At 44.7% G+C, this 23,081-nt stretch overlaps 1 protein-coding gene across 2 annotated transcripts in view; it reads right to left on the bottom strand.

The window, feature by feature from the left end:
* Positions 1-23,081, bottom strand: part of BTBD8 (BTB domain containing 8) — a 491,132-nt gene that overhangs the window by 59,804 nt on the left and 408,247 nt on the right. The window lies entirely within an intron of this gene.

Below are 23,081 nucleotides of genomic sequence, written 5' to 3'. Positions count from 1 at the left end.
CCACGTTATTTCACAGCCATTTTACACTGCACTTAAGTAACTTATAAGTCACCTATATGTCTAACCTTTACCTGGTAAAGGTTGGGTGCTAAGTTACTTAGTGTGAGGGCACCCTGGCACTAGCCAAGGTGCCCCCACATTGTTCAGGGCCAATTCCCCAGACTTTGTGAGTGCGGGGACACCATTACACGCGTGCACTACATATAGGTCACTACCTATATGTAGCTTCACAATGGTAACTCCGAATATGGCCATGTAACATGTCTATGATCATTGAATTGCCCCCTCTATACCATCCTGGCATAGTTGGCACAATCCCATGATCCCAGTGGTCTGTAGCACAGATCCTGGTACTGCCAAACTGCCTTTCCCGGGGTTTCACTGCAGCTGCTGCCAACCCCTCAGACAGGCTTCTGCCCTCGTGGGGTCCAGCCAGGCCTGGCCCAGGATGGCAGAACAAAGGACTTCCTCTGAGAGAGGGTGTTACACCCTCTCCCTTTGGAAAATGGTGTGAAGGCACGGGAGGAGTAGCCTCCCCCAGCCTCTGGAAATGCTTTCATGGGCACACATGGTGCCCATTTCTGCATAAGCCAGTCTACACCGGTTCAGGGACCCCTTAGCCCTGCTCTGGCGCGAAAATGGACAAAGGGAAGGGGAGTGACCACTCCCCTGACCTGTACCTCCCCTGGGAGGGGCCCAGAGCTCCTCCAGTGTGCTCCAGACCTCTGCCATCTTGGAAACAGAGGTGCTGCTAGCACACTGGACTGCTCTGAGTGACAAGTGCCATCAGGTGACGTCAGAGACTCCTTCTGATAGGCTCCTTCAGGTGTTGCTAGCCTATCCTCTCTCCTAAGTAGCCAAACCCTCTTTTCTGGCTATTTAGGGTCTCTGTCTCTTGGGATTCCTTAGATAACGAATGCAAGAGCTCATCCGAGTTCCTCTGCATCTCTCTCTTCACCTTCTTCCAAGGAATCGACTGCTGACCGCGCTGGAAGCCTGCAAAACTGCAACAAAGTAGCAAAGACGACTATTGCAACTCTGTAACGCTGATCCTGCCGCCTTCTCGACTGCTTTCCTGGTGGTGCATGCTGTGGGGGTAGTCTGCCTCCTCTCTGCACTAGAAGCTCCGAAGAAATCTCCCGTGGGTCGACGGAATCGTCCCCCTGCAACCGCAGGCACCAAAGAACTGCATCACCGGTACCCTGGGTCTCCTCTCAGCACGACGAGCGAGGTCCCTTGAATCCACCAACTCTGTCCAAGTGACTCCCACAGTTCAGTGACTCTCCAGTCCAAGTTTGGTGGAGGTAAGTCCTTGCCTCCCCACGCCAGACTGCATTGCTGGGAACCGCAACTTTTGCAGCTACTCCGGCCTCCGTGCACTTCCGGCGGAAATCCTTTGTGCACAATCCAGCCTGGGTCCACGGCACTCTAACCTGCATTGCACGACCTCCTAAGTTGTCCTCCGGCGACGTGGGACTCCTTTGTGCGACTTCGGGTGAGCACCGTTTCACGCATCCTCGTAGTGTCTGTTTCTGGCACTTCTGCGGGTGCTGCCTGCTGCTGAGAGGGCTCCTTGTCTTGCTCGACGCCCCCTCTGTCCCCAGACGCAATTGGTGACATCCTGGTCCCTCCTGGGCCACAGCAGCACCCAAAAACCCTAACCGCACGATTTGCAGCTAGCAAGGCTTGTTGGCGGTCTTTCTTCAGGAAAACACTTCTGCACGACTCTCCACGGCGTGGGGGATCCGTCCTCCAAAGGGGAAGTTCCTAGCCCTTGTCGTTCCTGCAGAATCTCCAGCTTCTACTGTCCAGTAGCAGCTTCTTTGCACCCACAGCTGGCATTTCCTGGGCATCTGCCCATCTCCGACTTGCTTGTGACTTTTGGACTTGGTCCCCTTGTTCCACAGGTACCCTCGACTGGAAATCAATCGTTGTTGCATTGCTGATTTGTGTCTTTCCTGCAGAATTCCCCTATCACGACTTCTATGTCCTTTGGGGAACTTTAGTGCACTTTGCACTCACTTTTCAGGGTCTTGGGGTGGGCTATTTTTCTAACTCTTACTATTTTCTAATAGTCCCAGCGACCCTCTACAAGGCCACATAGGTTTGGGGTCCATTCGTGGTTCGCATTCACTTTTGGAGTATATGGTTTGTGGTGCCCCTATCCCTATGTGTCTCCATTGCATCCTATTGTAACTATACATTGTTTGCACTGTTTTCTAATACTATTACTGCATATTTTGGTATTGTGTACATATATCTTGTGTATATTTGCTATCCTCATACTGAGGGTACTCACTGAGATACTTTTGGCATATTGTCATAAAAATAAAGTACCTTTATTTTTAGTATATCTGTGTATTGTGTTTTCTTATGATATTGTGCATATGACACTAGTGGTACTGTAGGAGCTTCACTCGTCTCCTAGTTCAGCCTAAGCTGCTCTGCTAAGCTACCATTATCTATCAGCCTATGCTGCTAGACACCCTATACACTAATAAGGGATAACTGGGCCTGGTGCAAGGTGTAAGTACCCCTAGGTACTCACTACAAGCCAGTCCAGCCTCCTACATTGGTTGTGCAGCAGTGGGATAAGTGCTTTGAGACTACTTACCACTTTTGTCATTGTACTTTTCATAATAGAAAAATATACAAAACAAGTTCAGTGTATGTACACCTAACCAAAACGTTTTGCATTTCTTTTCTCACCTCTTTTCTAAAGTGCTGAAAAGTACCTCTAAACTTTCTAAAAGTTCTTAAAAGTTTAAAAAGTTTTTTTTTCTGTCTTTCTAAAAGTTCTGAAAACTTTTTTCTCTTTTTCTATCACTTAAACTCTTTCTAAAAATGTCTGGCACAGGCCAAAATGTTGATCTGTCCAAACTTGCATATGACCACCTTAGCTGGAAAGGAGCAAGGAGTCTCTGTATAGAAAGAGGTTTGAGTGTAGGGAAGAATCCTTCCTTGGAATTATTGCTTAAAATGCTTAGAGAACAAGATAAGGCCAAAAGGGCCCCATCTGTTGAAAAAGTAGCTAATGGTTCCCAATCTGATCCAGGGACCCCCCTAGGAAAAGATTCAGGAAAGAAACTTCATAGCCTGCCCATTACTAGACAGTCTAGCATAGTTGGTACTGAGGTTGAGTCACACCATACAGATAGTGTTGTCTCACATCATAGCAAAAGCATTCATTCTCACCACAGTAGAAGTGATGTTTCTGTTAACCAAGCTGTTAGGGTGCCTTCTGTAAGGGACAGGTCTCCTTCTGTCCATTCTCATCATACTTCTGTTTCAAGGCATGTCCCTCCCACCCACCCTGATGACAGTGTTAGAAAGAGAGCTCAATAGATTGAGAGTGGAACAAACCAGACTGAAGCTCAAGAAGCAACAGCTGGATTTGGATAGACAGACCTTAGAAGTAGAGAAGGAAAGACAGAAGTTGGGTTTAGAAACCCATGGTGGCAGCAGCAGTATTCCCCATAGTCATCCTGCAAAAGAGCATGATTCCAGGAATCTGCATAAGATAGTTCCCCCTTATAAGGAGGGGGATGACATTAACAAGTGGTTTGCTGCACTTGAGAGGGCCTGTGCTGTACAGGATGTCCCTCAAAGGCAGTGGGCTGCTATCCTATGGCTATCATTTAGTGGAAAAGGTAGGGATAGGCTCCTTACTGTGAAAGAAAGTGAAGCCAATGATTACAAAGTTCTTAAGAATGCACTCCTGGATGGTTATGGCTTAACCACTGAACAATACAGGATAAAGTTCAGAGAGACCAAAAAGGAGTCTTCACAAGACTGGGTTGATTTCATTGACCATTCAGTGAAGGCCTTGGAGGGGTGGTTACATGGCAGTAAAGTTACTGATTATGACAGCCTGTATAACTTGATCCTGAGAGAGCATATTCTTAATAATTGTGTGTCTGATTTGTTGCACCAGTACCTGGTGGACTCTGATCTGACCTCTCCCCAAGAATTGGGAAAGAAGGCAGACAAATGGGTCAGAACAAGGGTGAACAGAAAAGTTCATACAGGGGGTGACAAAGATGGCAACAAGAAGAAGGATGGTAAGTCTTCTGACAAGGGTGGGGACAAATCTAAAAATGAGTCTTCATCAGGCCCACAAAAACACTCTGGTGGGGGTGGTGGGCCCAAATCCTCTTCTAATCAAAACAAAGAAAAGAAACGATGGTGCTATTTATGTAAAATAAAAGGCCATTGGACAACAGATCCCAGTTGTCCAAAGAAAAGCACCAAGCCTCCTACCACTACAACCCCTACTGCTACACCTAGTGTCCCTACTAATAGCAGTGGTGGTGCGAGCAAACCTACTAATAGCCAATCCAAGGGAGTAGCTGGGCTCACTTTTGGTAACTTAGTTGGGGTTGGTCTTGTTAGGGAGGCCACAGAGGCTGTGTTAGTCTCTGAGGGGGCTATTGATTTAGCCACCTTAGTTGCTTGTCCCCTTAATATGGATAAGTACAAGCAGCTACCCCTAATAAATGGTGTTGAGGTTCAGGCCTACAGGGACACAGGTGCCAGTGTCACAATGGTGATAGAGAAACTGGTCCACCCTGAACAACACCTACTTGGTCACCAGTACCAAGTAACCGATGCTCACAACAACACACTTAGCCACCCCATGGCTGTTGTAAATCTTAACTGGGGGGGGGGGGGTTACTGGTCCAAAGAAAGTTGTGGTAGCCTCAGATTTACCTGTAGACTGTCTACTAGGAAATTATTTGGAGACATCAGCTTGGTCAGATGTGGAGTTGGAGGCCCATGCAGCAATGCTGGGCATCCCAGGGCATATCTATGCTTTAACCAGGGCTCAGGCCAAAAAGCAAAAAGGACAGGGAAACTTGGATCCTGGAACAATGGACCAAGTGCTCCCTAAAGCTAGGGCTAGTAGAAGTAAAGCACTTCCTGCTATCCCTCCCTCTACAGTGGATTCTAATTCTGAGGAAGAAGAATTTCCACCCTGTGCAGAACCTACACCAGAGGAGCTGGAAGCAGACACTGCTGAGCTTTTGGGTGAAGGGGGGCCTGCCAGGGAGGAGCTGAGTGTGGCACAGCAAACCTGTCCCACACTAGAGGGTCTAAGACAGCAAGCTGTCAAACAAGCTAATGGGGATGTCAGTGACTCTCACAGAGTTTACTGGGAGGACAACCTCTTGTACACTGAAGCAAGGGATCCTAAACCTGGAACTGCCAGGAGGTTAGTGATTCCTCAGGAGTACAGAAAGTTCCTCCTAACTCTAGCCCACGACATTCCCCTAGCTGGACATCTGGGACAAATGAAAACTTGGGACAGGCTTGTTCCCTTGTTTCATTGGCCTAGAATGTCAGAGGACACAAAGGAATTTTTGTAAGTCCTGTGAAACCTGTCAAGCCAGTGGCAAGACAGGTGGCACTCCAAAGGCACCCCTTATCCCACTGCCCTGCCTGTGGTTGGGGTTCCCTTTGAAAGGGTAGGGGTTGACATAGTTGGCCCCCTTGACCCTCTTACTACTTCAGGCAATTGGTTTATCTTAGTGGTAGTGGACCATGCCACAAGATATCCTGAAGCAATTCCTTTAAGGACCAGTACAGCACCTGCAGTGGCAAAGGCCCTCCTGGGAATATTTTCTAGGGTGGGCTTCCCAAAGGAAGTAGTATCAGACAGAGGAAGCAATTTCATGTCTGCTTACTTAAAGGCCATGTGGAAGGAGTGTGGTGTGACTTACAAGTTCACTACACCCTATCATCCACAAACAAATGGACTGGTGGAGAGATTTAACAAAACTCTCAAAGGCATGATTATGGGTCTCCCTGAAAAACTCCGCAGGAGATGGGATATCCTGTTACCATGCCTCCTTTTTGCCTACAGGGAGGTACCCCAGAAAGGAGTGGGCTTCAGCCCCTTTGAACTCCTCTTTGGACACCCTGTTAGGGGTCCACTAACACTTGTCAAGGAGGGTTGGGAACAACCTTTAAAAGCTCCAAAGCAAGATATTGTGGATTATGTACTTGGCCTCAGATCAAGGATGGCTGAGTACATGAAAAAGGCCAGTAAAAACCTTCAGGCCAGCCAAGAGCTCCAAAAGCAATGGCATGACCAGAAGGCTGTTTTGGTTCAGTACAAACCAGGGCAGAAAGTGTGGGTCTTGGAGCCTGTGGCCCCAGAGCACTCCAAGATAAATGGAGTGGACCCCACACAATTGTTGAGAAAAAGGGTGAAGTCACCTACTTAGTTGACTTAGGCACTGCCAGGAGTCCCCTTAGGGTGCTCCATGTCAATCGCCTTAAACCCTACTATGACAGGGCTGATCTCACCCTGCTCATGGCAACTGATGAGGGACAGGAAGAAGACAGTGATCCTCTACCTGATCTCTTCTCTTCCACAGAACAAAATGCTCTTGTGGAAGGTGTAGTTTTGGCTGATTGTCTTAATGCTGAGCAGAAAGACCATTGCATAAATCTCCTGGGTCAGTTTTCTGAACTCTTCTCTACTGTGCCAGGTACCACTTCTTGGTGTGAGCACACTATAGATACTGGAGACAGCTTGCCTGTCAAAAGTAAGATCTATAGGCAGCCTGACCATGTCAGAGACTGCATAAAGCAAGAGGTGCAGAAAATGTTAGAACTGGGAGTGGTTGAGCACTCTGAAAGTCCATGGGCTTCTCCTGTGGTACTTGTACCAAAACCTCATTCCAAGGATGGAAAGAAAGAAATGCGGTTTTGTGTTGACTACAGAGGTCTCAACCAGGTAACCAAAACTGATGCTCACCCTATACCCAGGGCAGATGAGCTCATAGATACACTGGCATCTGCCAAGTATCTAAGCACTTTTGATTTGACTGCAGGGTATTGGCAGATCAAATTATCAGAAGATGCTAAACCTAAAACTGCATTTTCAACCATTGGAGGCCATTACCAATTCACAGTAATGCCTTTTGGATTGAAAAATGCACCTGCCACTTTTCAGAGGTTGGTGAACACAGTCCTGCAAGGGCTGGAAGCTTTTAGTGCAGCATATCTGGACGATATAGCTGTCTTTAGCTCCAGTTGGGATGATCACCTGGTCCACCTATGGAAAGTTTTAGAGGCCCTGCAAAAGGCAGGCCTTACTATCAAGGCTTCAAAGTGCCAGATAGGGCAGGGGAAAGTGGTTTATCTGGGACACCTTGTTGGTGGGGAACAGATTGCACCACTTCAGGGGAAAATCCAAACTATTATAGATTGGATTCCCCCTACTACTCAAACTCAGGTGAGAGCCTTCCTAGGCCTCACTGGGTATTACAGGAGGTTCATTAAGAACTATGGCTCCATTGCAGCCCCTCTTAATGACCTCACATCCAAGAAAATGCCTAAAAAGGTATTATGGACAGCAAACCGTCAGAAAGCTTTTGAGGAGCTCAAGCAGGCCATGTGCTCTGCACCTGTCCTGAAAAGCCCTTGTTACTGTAAAACATTCTATGTCCAAACTAATGCATCTGAATTAGGAGTAGGGGCAGTCCTATCACACCTTCATTCTGAGGGCCAGGATCAACCTGTTGCTTTTATTAGTAGAAGGTTGACCCCTAGAGAAAAGCGTTGGTCTGCCATTGAGAGGGAGGCCTTTGCTGTGGTCTGGGCACTGAAGAAGTTGAGGCCATACCTGTTTGGCACTCACTTCATTGTTCAGACAGACCACAAACCTCTACTTTGGCTAAAACAAATGAAAGGTGAAAATCCTAAATTGTTGAGGTGGTCCATATCCCTACAGGGAATGGACTATACAGTGGAACATAGACCTGGGAATAGCCACTCCAATGCAGATGGACTCTCCAGATATTTCCACTTAGACAATGAAGACTCATCAGGTCATGGCTAGTCTTATTGTCCTTCGTTTGGGGGGGGGGGGGTTGTGTAGGAAAGTACCATCTTGCCTGGCATGTTACCCTCATTTTTCACTGTATATATGTTGTTTTAGTTGTATGTGTCACTGGGACCCTGCCAGCCAGGGCCCCAGTGCTCATAAGTGTGCCTGAATGTGTTACCTGTGTTATGACTAACTGTCTCACTGAGGCTCTGCTAATCAGAACCTCAGTGGTTATGCTCTCTCATTTCTTTCAAATTGTCACTAACATGCTAGTGACCAATTTTACCAATTTACATTGGCTTACTGGAACACCCTTATAATTCCCTAGTATATGGTACTGAGGTACCCAGGGTATTGGGGTTCCTGGAGATCCCTATGGGCTGCAGCATTTCTTTTGCCACCCATAGGGAGCTCTGACAATTCTTACACAGGCCTGCCACTGCAGCCTGAGTGAAATAACGTCCACGTTATTTCACAGCCATTTTACACTGCACTTAAGTAACTTATAAGTCACCTATATGTCTAACCTTTACCTGGTAAAGGTTGGGTGCTAAGTTACTTAGTGTGAGGGCACCCTGGCACTAGCCAAGGTGCCCCCACATTGTTCAGGGCCAATTCCCCGGACTTCGTGAGTGCGGGGACACCATTGCACGCGTGCACTACATATAGGTCACTACCTATATGTAGCTTCACAATGGTAACTCCGAATATTCACCAAGTGACTTATAAGTTACTTATGTGCAGTGAAAAATGGCTGTGAAATAACGTGGATGTTATTTCACTCAGGCTGCAGTGGCAGTCCTGCGTAAGAATTGTCTGAGCTCCCTATGGGTGGCACAAGAAATGCTGCAGCCCATAGGGATCTCCTGGAACCCCAATGCCCTGGGTACCTAGGTACCATATACAAGGGAATTATAAGGGTGTTCCAGTGTGCCAATGAGAATTGGTAAAATTAGTCACTAGCCTGCAGTGACAATTTTAAAAGCAGAGAGAGCATAACCACTGAGGTTCTGGTTATCAGAGCCTCAGTGATACAGTTAGGCACCACACAGGGAACACATATAGGCCACAAACCTATGAGAAATGGGGTCCTGACTAGCAGGATCCCAGTGAAACATATCAAGCACACTGACAACATAGGGTTCTCACTATGAGCACTGGGCCCTGGCTAGCAGGATCCCAGTGAGACAGTAACAACACCCTGACATATACTCACAAACAGGCTAAAAGTGGGGGTAACAAGGCTAGAAAGAGGCTACCTTCCTACAGTAAGTCCCTAGTAAAGTGCACTAGAGGTGCCCAGGGCCGGTAACTCAAATGCTACTAGTGGGCCTGCAGCACTGGTTGTGCAACCTACATTAGTAGCCCTATAAACGTGGCTCAGACCTGCCACTGCAGTGTCTGTGAGTGCACTTTTAAAGTGCCAGTTCGGCTTGGGAAGTGTACCCACTTGCCAGGCCTAAACCTTCCCTTTTACTACATGTAAGGCACCCCTAAGGCAGGCCCCAGGTAGCCCCATGGCCAGGGTGCAGTGTATGTTAAAGGTGGGACATGTACTTATGTGTGTTACATGTCACAACAGTGAAATACTGTTACATTTGGTTTTCACTGTGCAAGGCCTATCTCTCTCATAGGTTAACATGGGGGCTGCCTTTAAATATTAATAAAGTGCAGATTCGCTTTGAGAAAAGATAGAAATGTGGAGTTTAGGCTCCTTGAACTCACAATTGAAAAATACATCTTTTGGTAAGGGTTGTTTTTAAATTGTGTGTTTGAAAATGCCACTTTTAGAAAGTAGGCATTTTCTTGCTTAAACCATTTAGTGATTCTGCCTGTTTGTGGATTCCCAGTCTGGGTCAGTTTGACAGTTGGGCTGTTTGCACCTCTCCCTAGACAGTGACACAAAGGGGGCTGGGGTGTAGCCCTGCATATCCTGATGAGCCATCTCAGCTAGAGGGGAAGGAGGAGTGGTCACTTACACCTTAAAGGACTGTGCCTGCCCTCACACAATGCAGTCTCCAACTCCCAGTGTGTTTCTGGGGACTGGCCTGGACAAGGAAGGATCTTGCAAACACTTGAGACTTTGCTTTGAAGTTTGCCAACTTCAAAGGCAGAAAGGGGTATAAGTATTGGTCCCAAAACCCCAGACTTTTAGAATCTTTCTAGGATCAAGAGGAACCTCTGCCAAGAAGAAGAGCTGAAGAGCTGGAGGGGGAGTACTGTCCCTTTGCTGTGTTGCTTTGCTGGATTGGCCTGCAGTTGCTGCTTCTGCCTTAACAGAGTACAAAGGGTGAACTTTGCTGTGTATCCTGCTTGAGAAAGTTCTCCAAGAACTTGGAGTAGAGCTTGCCTCCTGCTGTAAGTCTCAGAGACACCAAAGACGTAAGTTTCCTTGACCTAAAGCACTGGGAACTGTGTGTTTTGTGCTGTACAAGAAGAAAAACCACTGGGCTGCCGCCTGCACCATGACCTGCCAACACCGCACAGAGTTGCACTGCCCTGCTTCGCACCGCGACCCTGGTCTTAACAACGCTGTCATCAGATGACTTCACTGAGCCGTTGCCCGCACCGTGACCTGTGGGCCCTGCACTCTGGCATCGCCTGCTCACACTGCAGCCTAGGCATCCCCAGTGACGCCACTCCTGCTGACACCGGTGCCACTGCCTGCACCGTGGTCCTTGGACACCGCTACACGAAGCACCATCCTGTCTTGAATCCGCATCACCGGTCCACCAACAGCAGCACCATTGATTCCAATGTCATCACCAGGCATCCCTGCCTGCACCGTAGCCTGTGGACACCGTTTGTGAGGGTCACGAAGCACCGTCCCATCCCGCACCACTGGCTTGCACCTACCGACGACAGCGCTTTCGCATCGACAATGCCGCTGCCTGCACCGTGACCTGGTGACACTGCACGTCACACCGCCCTGCTTCACACCACAGCCCTGGTCTCACCGACGCCACTGGACACCACCACCGAGCCGCTGCCTGCGCCGTGACCTGTGGGCAATGCACATCGCATCTTCCCGCTTCGCATCGCAGCACTGACTCCATCCACGCCAACGGTCCTGACTTCATCAGCCCAGAGTTCGATCCGCAACACATATGACTACAAGGGGCCAACGACCGCTGCACCAACCTCTGGAACCGACACCCCAACACCAGCGACGCCACTCCCCGGAGCTCACCGCGAGGATCACAATGCCCTGCAATTCTAAAGGTACTGTTTGCGGGTCTTCCCGAAACCGTAGCTGGCCGGAGACACCGCAGCCGGCCTGAACTGTTAGTTTTGTTGATCAAAACGCCATGTTAGCCCCAGGTGGAGCTATGCACTTCAAGGAATTTTTTTGAGTAAATCGAACAAAATCCATATCTTTAGCACTGTATGCTGGATTTTTATTGTTTTGGTTTTGTTTGATACAGATAAATATTGGCTATTTTTCTAAAACTGGTGTGGTGTCCTTTTGTAGTGTTTTCACTGTTTCTGTGTGTTATTTGCAAATACTTTACACATTGCTTCTGAGATAAGCCTGACTGCTTGTGCCAAGCTACCAAGGGGGTGAGCAGGGGTTATCGGAGCGGGTATCTCCTTTATCCTGACTAAAGTGAGGGTCCCTACTTGAACACGGTGCAAACTGACTGCCAACTAGAGACACCATTTCTAACAGGAACTCAAACTGAGTTTTGGATCCAAAGTGTGGTTTCAACCTTTCTACACAGGCCAAACTTTTCTGTTGATGTTTTATGATTAGTGGTTGCTCCAGTGTATTTCAGGGTGAGAAGTGAACTTAATAAGACTTGCAGGACGGTACTATTTCACTCCTTCATGCCAAAGTGTTTCCTGACAAGCAGTCACCCGAGATGTTACTTGAGTCATAGTTTCTTAAAGTCCCCCTTATGCTACATAAAAGTGTATTGTAGGTCTGGAAAATGTAGCTAGTAAAATCAAACAGATAAAGGTTTAGTCAAAATAAACTTACACATTCATATAATCAACAGGAGGGGATGGTCGGTATAGTTTGCAGAAATAACGCAAAGAGCATTCCAGTTTAAAGTAATGCCTAAGCATGTTATTGCCTTCAGTCTGTACAGTAATGACGTGCAGATACTTTACTATGTTAGCATGCTGTAGAATGCAAAGAAACTGTAAACGCACTGCAGCGTGAGGATCGTATTTTAATGCAGACAAATTACTGTTTGGTTTCACCAAATAAATAGATTTTTTATTTTTTACTTCTAACCTTTATGCATGAAAAAGTTCATGACAGAAAAGAAATGAGTCGAATTTTAGAAATCTTCATGGATTAAACCCCTCTCTGCTTTGATGGGTTAGAGGTCAGGTACCTAACCTACAGTCTGAATTTATAAACAAGGCTAAGGGTGAATTAGCCTTGCAAAGCCAAGACAGTGAGCTCCTCGCCTGTACATATCACAAATTACAGCTTCATTGTAGTAGGAAGTGGAACAAGCACATAAAGTCCTAACTAGTGAGGTTGACAGGGTGTGTACTAGGATTCAAACAGTATGCCTGGCTATGAACAGAGGGTTTATCTACAATCTACAAATTTCATCACCTCTGTATGTTCAACCACTGTATTATATTTGATCCTCTTGGTGAAGCAACAGTGACTACGATCAAAGGTAGATCTGGGTTCCTAAGTAACATTGACAAGAAGCAATAATATAAGCACTACAGTTAATGCCAGGTTCTAACCTCAGTGGAACAAAAGGAATGCCTGGGAAAAGCTTAATGATACTCTGCGCCCTACAAGACCTTCTCATTCAGCAGCATATGAGAGACAGCTATACGACTCCACAGTACCCCGTAAATAGCTGCAGCTACTGCTTTCATTTGGTATACATAAAAGCATTTATAGAGAAAAGAGGGAGCATCCCTGATTTGGTAAGGCTCACTTTTTTTCATTACAACGTTGAAACACTTGTTTGAAAGGATGAATGGGTGGAACTGGAATAAACGTGGGTAACCTCTGTATGGTGTCCTAGAGATCATAGTCGTGACTGTGTCAATACTATGAAACATTAATTTTTTTATACTTACTTTCCAATCACTCTTGAAGAGAAAGCACACAAGGAAGTAAGTGTAATTTTCTATTTTTTATTCAGAAAAATGCAATCTTATCACTCTTTTCATCGTAGCGTAATTCAACAAGTCAAGGTCTTGGTTATGGCACATTTAGTCTTGTCTCAAGTTCCCTTCTGATAGGCTTTTTTGCCAATCCAAATTAATTCTGTGTTTTCTCCATTTTGCCTAAAGCATCTTGAGCTTAGTAGGTCCGGACTTACTCTGTCCCAAAAGTTAACAATTTCCATTGACAATTTAGGCATGGGTGTTAGGAATTACTAAATAACACCCACGGAGGGGATGAAGTAAATTAATTGGTCTATCCTGGCAACCATGTGATTGACTTCTTAAAACAAGGCATAATTTTAGCAATGTTAATTCTAGCATTTATTAGAACATTGGAATGTTAGGAGCTAGGCTGAAAACAATGGAGAGCTCTGGGCTTCTAACGGCTGGTAGAAGCCCGGAGCTCCAACATTGCAATGTTTTTGTTCACAGATATTGCTGTGAGCAAAGGCCTCACGGAGCTCAGGTAATTCCAATCTACCTCCTCCCCCCCATCCCTTCCCAACTCTTCGAGGCCTTTGTTTTATTATAATCTTTCTGTAAAATGAGGTAATCATGTAAATCATCAGTTCACATAAAATGTTTCTTTGCGTTCTAAGCTTTTTGTTTGCCAAACGCTTGCTTATAACACAGGCCAGAGCAAATGTCAGCAGGGGACTAAATCTAGTAGAACAAAGGACCAATCAAACTCACTGAAAAGCGTTTTCTACATTAACAACTCCATGTGTTACCTTTTCGCAGTCTCACTATTTCTAGAATGTTAATTAAATGCCTTGTATTGTTAAAGATGCATCTGGTACAAAGGTTCCAAAATCGGTTGTGTGAATTCATTTTGGCTGCCAATCTGATCTCTCTTCCATTATGTAAAACCCCTCTGGACTAGTCCTGCTCCTTTCTCTTCCACAAATAACTCCATGTAGGCAGCCAAAATGCCTCATTGAACCTGCAATAGTTGACTGTAGTCATTTGGTTTTACATTGGCAGTTTCTCTGTAACGTTTTTCAGTCTCTCTCAACAACATTAGGCAGTCAAAAAACAAATCAATTAGCTATACCTGTTCTAAGGAGTAGCGATCTTGCCATGGAAGGACATCAATAAAACTATCAATTGCTAAGACATGGCTATCACAACACAAATGGTAACCTGTTTATGATATAAACTGTATATAGTCTAAACAAATAGGGTTTGTGATCTCCTATTTCGTTCTGACTTGATAATGTACTATCACGAAAAGCTATGTTTACCGAAACTGTTTTCAGAATACTGAAAATGAGGAAGACTAAACAACTCAAATCAAACTTAGCAAAGCATTCAAGTGATAAACCCACTGCTCTGTGCTGCTCTTATACTCAGCATTGATGGTTTTAATTTTATCTAACTTATATAAGAAGCAGTGGTGGTGAGAGGGATAATCATTCTGAATCAAGTCTTTTGCTGCAAAGTACTTACAAATCACTGCTCTTCCCATTAAGACTTCATTTTTTGTCTAGACCAGTGGTCTTAACCTTTTCACTTCTGTGGACCCCCAATGAATCATTACTAGAATCTGGGGACCCCCACTAAGTCATTATTGGAAGCTGGGGCACCCGGCCTAAGCAATTTCTATGAGTTGAACTTCAAAATATGACACAAAAATTAAAAAAAAAAACAAGTAAATACCAAACAGAGGCTCACATATTGAAATATTTTGTTTAATTTGCACTCAAATATAGAAAAAGTTTTCACATTTTCAATTTTGCTTTTTTATATTTGTACATACAAAATGTATTTTGATGTATTAGTTTTATTATTATTTAATTTGGTAACAGTCGCAGACCCTCAGGAAAACACTGAGCAAAAAGGTGGGAAACTTGTATGCATTCTTTGCATCAAGAAAGTAAAAAATTGAAACTCCTTAGGGTAATTTCTGTGCAAATATTCCTCAGCTCCCAAATGTAGGAGGCTGGCCTGGTTTGTCGTAGGTACCTTAGGTACTTACACCTTATACAAAGTCCAGTTATCCCTTATTAGTGAAATGTAGGCAGTGTCTAGAAGCCAGGTTGTCTATAAGTAGGGGGAGGCAGAGCAGCCAAGGCTGAACTAGAAGACATGCAAAGCTCTTGCAATACAACTGAAGTCACACGGTACTCACACACACGAAAGACAATACTCAGTGTTACCAAAAATAAAGGTACTTTATTTTAGTGACACAAGGCCAAAAATATCTTAGAGGCTATACTCCCTTAGGAGGTATTATACATAAAATATACACTAGTAACCAAAATCAGGTAAGTAAACAGTCATAAAATAATGCAAATAGTGGAAATCACCATAGGTAACAATGGGCCTGAGGGGAACACAAACCATATACTAAAATAGTGGAATGACTAGGCAAGTGTAGTGTGTAGAGGGGTGCAGGGAGTGTAAGAAAACACCAAAGGTAAGTAAAGTACCCCACCCCAGAGCCCAGGAAAACAGGAGCGAAATGCAGCAAGTTTCCTCAGAACACACTAGAAGTCGTGGTAAAGAATAATGCAAAACCAAGCAAGACTGCAAGACACCAACAATAGATTCCTGGACCTGAAGACCTGCGGAGAGGGGAGACCAAGTCCAAGAACAGCTGATGAGTCCAGGAGTAACAGGAGACCCTGCTAACCCGGATGAAGGTGCAAAAGTGGATTCTCCAGTTAGAAGAAAAAGTCAGAAATGCACCAAAGAAGACAGCTGCGGGTTCCTGCTTGGTGCAAGAGATGCCCAACGTCGAGTAGATGGATGCAGGCTGGTTTTCGTCGGTGGATTCCGCCAACAAGCCTTGGCTCACGCAAGAGACACATTTGGCGGAAAAGCTGCTACCTGGACCCAAGAGAAACCTGAGGGTCTCAACTTGGGCTGAGGAGACAGAGGGGGCTCCCAGCACTTCAGAGAGCCCTTAGAAGACCAGGCAGCACCCCCAGGAGTCCCAGAACATGGGGACAAAGGAGTTGCAAATCACAGTAGTTGCAGCACTACACAATAGGATCCCACACCACTGGAGAACAACTCAGGGAGCTGAGCATCACAGGATAGAGTGCTGGGGACCTGGGCTATGCTGTGCACAAAGGATTCCTTGGAGAAGCGCACACAAGCCCTAGCAACTGCAAAAAAAGCAGTGCAAAGGGGTACAGTGTGGCTCGGGGAGGCAAACTCTTATCTCCACCAAATTTGGACAGCTGGACCTTTAGACAGTCAGGGTCACTTCGGTCCACCACCTGTGTTCAAGGATCCACCCGTGTCATCAAGAGAGAGGATGCTGAGTACCGGTCGTCGCTGCAAAGGTGTGCCTGCTGAAGCAGGGAAGTGACTCCGTCACTCCACAGGAGATTCCTTCGGTCCTTGTGGTGCACTGCCTGGAAACTGTTGCAGTTGCTGGCAGGAGCTGAAGTTACAGAGTTGCAGCAGCCTTCTTGGCTACATACTTTGTTGCAGTTGTAGAGTTTCTGGAGCAGTTCTGCGGTTGATCCGACCGTAGAAGGTGAAGCAGACGACGCAGATGATATCTGCTGGAGTTTTGCAAAACTGAATCTGAGGAAACATCCAGAGGAGAGATCCTAAATAGGCCTGAGAGGGGGATTGGTCACCTAACCAGGTAAGCACCTATTAGGAGGGGTCTCTGACGTCACCTGCTCGCACTGGCCACTCAGAGGTCTCCAGAGCATTCCAACACTTTGGAATCCAAGATGGCTAATGCCAGGGACACTCCAGAGGAGCTCTGGGCACCACCCCTTGGGTGGTGATGGACAAGGGAGTGGCACTCCCCTTTCCTTTATCCAGTTTTGCGCCAGAGAAGGGACTGGGGGTCCCTGAACTAGTGTAGGCTGGATTATGCAAGGAGGGTACCATCTGTGCCCTTCAAAGCACTTCCAGAGGCTCTGGGAGGATACCCCTCCCTTGCCTGTAACACCTATTTCCAAAGGGAGAGGGTGTAACACCCCTCTCCTAAAAGAAATGCATTGTTCTGCCTTCCTGGGATTGAGCTGCTCAACCCCCAGCAGGGCAGAAGCCTGTCTGTGAGGTGACAGCAGCTGGGGCTGCAGTGGAAACCTCAGAAAGCTGGTTTGACACTACTGGGGATCCATGGTGGAGCCCCCAGGGTGCATGGAATTGGCCCCCTAATACCAGGATCAGATTGAGGGTACAATTTCTCAATCCTAGACACCTTACACGGCCATATTCAGGGTTACCACTGTGAAGCTACATATATGTATTGACCAATGTAAGTGCACACTTGTAAGGTCATCCCATACTCATGAAGTCCGGTAAATTGGTCCTGGACAACGTTGGGGCACCTCTGCTAGTGCAGGGGTGCCCTCACACACAATAACCTTGCACCTAGCCTTTAGGGTTTGAAAGTTAGACATATAACTGACTTATAAATTACCTGGTGCAGTGAAAATGGCTGTGAAATAGTGTTTACACTATTTCACTCAGGCTGCAATGGCAGTCCTGAAGAAGTGTTTGTCTGAACTCCCTATGGGTGTCAAAAAATGCTGCAGCCCATAAGGATCTCCTGGAACCCCAATGGCTAGGTACCATATACTAGGGACTTATAAGGGGGGTCCAGTATGCCAATGTGGAGTAAAATATGGAGTCACTAGACTATAGTGGCACATTCAGAAACAGAGAGCATGAGCACTGGAGTTCTGAGTAGCAGGACTCCAGTGAAACAGTAAACATATTGACAAAACAGTAAAACATACTGACATATAGGCCACAAACTGTGAGCACTGGGGTCCTGACTAGCAGGAACCCAGTGAGACCGTAAAAACACACTGACAAACAGGGAGAAATTGGGGGTAACATGCCAAGAAAGATGGAACTTTCCTACACTAAAGGATGAGAAATAGGAAAATGTGGGCAAAAAACATTCACACCCAACGGAATTTAGATGTTACTTTTTGCTAAAAAAAATAAATAAAAAAAAAGCTAGATCCACTCTGCTACATTATTAGGTGGGTAAGAAGGAGAGAAAAGATTGATGCAAAAAAACAAAAGTCTGCAAACTTGTGAGTAGTGAGGTCTGCAAGAAAATCTGTTTACAAGCGCAGGGATAACCGATAAAAGGGCATAAATTGGGGCACACATAAAAGATACAAAATATAGGTCCCAGGAAGGAGAATAAACAGTTTCCGAACTTGTTCTGGAGACTTTGCCGGAAACCTAACACTGAAAACAAGTAAAATATAAAACTGTGTCCTGGATCCTATCCCTCTGCAATCCAAAATTGATGTTAGGTAGCTTGCACACTGTCTATATCGAGTTCATTTTTCAGACAATAACAGAAATTTCATGAGTGGAACGTTTTGTAGTGTAGGATTTCCAGCCTCTAAGTCTGACAGTACAATGGATAGGTTTGGATGATGAATCCTCCACCCTCAATACGCATGACCACCCCCTCCTAGGTAAGAGGGAGAGGAGATCTGTAGAGGCAGTGCTAAGCTCCAGTGGTTCTGAGAACCATGTTTTCAGCACCATGTTGAGGTTATCTGAATCACCTTTTCTCACAACATCCTAATCTTCCTGGCCACCACATCCAGGACCACACAGAGAGTGGGCAATCCTAGACCACCAAAAACACACCTTGCCAAGAGCCCTCCAGTTGAAGCTGCCTGAAACAAAAGTTCCCATTTTCAACTACTCCAAGTCATAAAAATGTCCATCCTCCGAAGAGCAATTATTTGACTAACAACCTTCAAGTGCAACTTCCATTTCAGAGTTGAGTATTTATTTAGCTAAGAGTATCAGCACGGAAGTGCGGAGGACGAACATTGTGATCAATGACCCAGAATAAGTTTAATTTCTTCACTCACTACAAAGATAGAAACCTCACCCATTGTTCTCTTGATAAATTGCTACGATATTGCCAGTGAACAGCTCTGCACTAAGAAGAGTAAATCAGCAAGTGGCCAGTGAATAGCTGAAGTTGTTTTCCTACAAATTCATAATTTAAGTTTCATAAGCATGACTCAACGTCATGTCCCCATCATTTATCATACACATGCACAGAGATGATCTATGATTGTTCTTTTCCCCATCATCTGAATTGGAACAGTTTGCCAGAGGAGATGCAGCTGAACACTTAAGATGTGAAAAGTGAATAATAAATGTCAGAAAGCGAGTTTGCCATGTTTGTTACACAAGAGCCTCATGATGGACATTTTGAGGAGGGGTGAAGTTTAATATTGGGATATAAATTGGGTTGTTGATTTTAGCTATGTGCAGGATAAATGAAATAATATGACTAAAGTTAGCAGTAGGTAACAACACTCATGCTTTGTTTTATAGTACCAACCCAGAATATAACACATTGATAGTTGATATACAGCAACAAAATTATGTCATCAGTCATTGAGCTTAGCCCATAATCGCACTAAATAAAAGAATGGTGCAGTTAAAACAAGCTTACCTCACCAGGGTCATTTTTGCAAAAATAAGGTGCTTGGGGAGCTATGGAATAGGTGGTATATCATAATATCATATTGAGAAACTGTCAGATATATACTTCGTGTCCTATAGATTGTTTACAAATATATTTTCCGATGGGGTGAAGGTTTTCTATTAATAACTTTTCTTGGGGAAAGACAGAAAGGTGATCAATCAACCTTTGCAAAGGGGCTTCCACTGAGTGGTAGGATGTGGTCCTGCATTTTGAGTAGGTTATGAACTGCTTGAGCTAAACATTTTTTTTGTTAAAATCTGCAGATAATGCAGCAAATGATGGTGCAAGTGTAGGCTATGTTCACTCCGGTTGTATGATGGAACCATGCATGCAGGAACAACGCATGCCTTAACAACGCCGTCGGAACCACGACTGTGTTGTTTCCACGCATGCCTTTACAATGAATTTCATTGTAAAAGCATGCCTAAGTAAAGGCATGTGTGGTTCTTTCATGAAACCCCTCCCGCCCTGAGGCCCAAAACTACCCCCACCCCTAATACTTAAACTACCCTGATGCGCCCACCCGCCCGAGCACTTAAAAAAAAAAAAAAAAACACAACTATCTCAACCCCCTCCCCTAAAAACTAAGGTAACCCGTCCCCCCACCAGCCCTGAACCCTAAAAAAACAAAAAAACTGCCCGACCCCCCATCCCTGACCCTAAAACTAAACTACCCCAGAGGCGCACCCACAGCCCTAAAAAAAAAAATATATATATATCCCGACCCAGCCCCTAAAAATTAAGTTACCCGACCCCACCACCCGCCCTGAGCCCTAAAAACAAAAAACAACTTAGACCCCCACTCCTGTCCCTACAAATGAAAGTACCCAGACACCCCCATCCACCCTAAGCGCCAAATCCACCCACCACTAAAAACTACCCACCAACCCTGCTCCAACCCCACTTCTCACTGCATCTTTCCCCAATCCTTCTTCCTCTTCTCCCCTCCCTCCTCCCGCCTTTCCATAAACCCTCCCCACCCCTTAAAAAATAAACAACCCAGCCCCCACCCTAAGCCCTAAATAAAAAAATAAAAAAACTCCCCCACTCTTGCTCCTTAAAAAAAAACAGACCCGCCGTCCTAAAAAAAAAAAAGAAGAAAATGCCAGCCCCAACCCTCCACCCACTCCAATCCTTAATACACACCCCAAATCCTGCCCCAGCTACACTTACCTCACTGCATCCGCTCCCGAACAATGCATTGCTTTTTCTGTGCCTAAACCACGCATCTGCGTAGTTTAGCACATGCATGGTTAAGGCACAGAAAAAGCCATGTGTTGTTCCGGGAAGCGTGGTAAATGTCAGCCTGGTTAAGGACGTTTCCCTTCACGGTCATATCACTGAGGGTGAGCTGATGGCTAACCCTCAAGTGAGGATCAAGCATGACCTGCTCTGGTAATATATAGAAGGATGCCTTTGTCTTTCCTTAAATTGCTTAAAATCAACAGTCCTTATTTTTAAAAACAATTAGTATGAAAACGAAATATCATTATGAACTGATTATTTTAGTATTATGATGCTACGTTATGTGACTGGTATATAAGTTGAATAATCCTTATGATGATTAGAGACACAGATGCAAAATGAAGTCTTATGAGAAAGAGTGTGCATTACTTAGGGTATTAAGACATTGTATTAACTAGACAAAATGTTCCATTTAGTGCAAAACGTGTTTTGCTTGGAAGTGAATGTTTATTATTATTCATGAATGTTAATTATTTATGCCAATTTGTCTTGAGGAGAGTGTAGTATACTTTTGTTGATGGGAGACTGGGAGCTGTTTTTCCTAACCATTTCTAAACAGTCTGTAGCCTCCCTGTGCAAATCAATTGCTTACATGGAGCTAGATACAAATGCTAGATAGCAAACATTTCATGACACATTTTCATGTATTGTCTCTTGTTCTATATAAAACCTTTGTTATGTTTGTTTTTTTACCTGTGCCTACTTCTTGTCCCTGTTAGGTTTAATTTGTATATTTCTTTGAATACATATATGTAAATAAGAGACTACATTGTTGTGCAGTGATTGTTCCAGGCAATTATTTATTGTGTAAACAGGAATAGTATTTGAAAAGGATTTGGCGATCGAGGAATATACTCGAGGGTTTCTCTGGAAGCAACTGCTTATAGTGACATTTTCTGACACAGCATCCGGGGGTTTATTTGGCGCCTCTTTAAGTGCGTATATGAACTGCAGTATGAAGCGCTACATAAAACACATGAATACGTTTATTTCCCACTATGTGTGTGTGTGGTTAAGTGAAGTCAAATACCAAGATCTTAGAAAGGGATCTTCCCCATTACAGCTGGCTCACCCCTCTGCTTTGCCTCTCAGTACAGGTCAGAAAGAATGGTGCAGACCTGTGCAAAGCACACCACTATGCGACGATCCAAGGAAGTACACAATATGGAGAATAGAAGGGCCGGGAAAAGCATACAAAATGGCTTTACTATTTCTGTTAATTTTTCTGAAGACATCAAAATCTAGACCCTCTACTAAGACACTGAAGCACCTCGAAGACAATTGCCTTCTGCTCCCTAATGGCTGCGGAGTACATCATGTGGCAGAAATCACAGACCAAAGAGGTAATGTTTTGCCCAAGACCCTACAGCACACATAAGAGTATGCCATGAAAGTTTTATCTTCTGTATTCAGTATAGGGCTTGAAATTAGATTCAGGTAGATATATGGCCTAGAGAAACAATGAAGAAAGTAACTAAATGATGGATGTCACGTGGAGCAATAACGTCTATGATGCTTTGCAGAAACGTTTCTGCCTCAGTAAAACCATGACCAATGTCCATGCATCGGAGGAAGGAGCTAGGGAACAACTATTAGTAATGTCTAATATGCCCAGGGTACAGCCACATCTTCCTTCCCCTTTGGATATCATACCAAGTGTTTAACATTCTCCTTGCTACTGGGGTTTGAACTCCACATTTCTATTAAATGGATACCACCGCAAGTATTTTTGAAAACATTCACATTTTAGGAAAAGCTATGATTATTCCGAAACTACCTGTAATAAGGGGGAAGATCCAGAGTACTAAAAATCACAGAGTTTTGAATAAATCATTTTCATTTATTTTACCATTTTCCAATTAATCATATAAATGGGCATATGCAAGAGTGAAGAATTATGTTGTACTCCCTCTGTTTATACTACATAGCCCTGACAGCTTCAATCACACATAAAGGGCAAAACATTAAGATATTTTTTCCAAACGTTCTTTACTGATTTCCTTTTTCCTTGGCCAACCCATGTTTCACTATTCAAAGACTTATTCTTCAGAGCCTGGCATTCAAGTTCATTAACATAATTCTAAAAAATATATATGTAATCTAAACTAGTATAGAGCTATGCGATTGAGGTGAGGTGTGTTGATTACCCTTTTCTAACATGTTCCGTGAAATACGTTCTCCATTCTTGGGATGTTTGCTATTGCAAAAATATAGCAAAAAGGTGATTTAAAGAACACACACTATTTCATAAAACATTGATTTTAAATAACCTGGAATATAATAGTGCCTATGAATAAGGGTGAGTAGAATGTATTCTGTGTTCACCGGTCATGTATTCTCAGACAGAACCACTACTCCCACCATCCAAATACACAACTGCAGACATAGTTAAAC

The sequence above is a fragment of the Pleurodeles waltl genome, chromosome 4_2 (genome assembly GCF_031143425.1).
Source record: "Pleurodeles waltl isolate 20211129_DDA chromosome 4_2, aPleWal1.hap1.20221129, whole genome shotgun sequence".
NCBI lineage: Eukaryota > Metazoa > Chordata > Amphibia > Caudata > Salamandridae > Pleurodeles > Pleurodeles waltl.
This window is presented reverse-complemented; position numbering and strand designations above follow the sequence as displayed.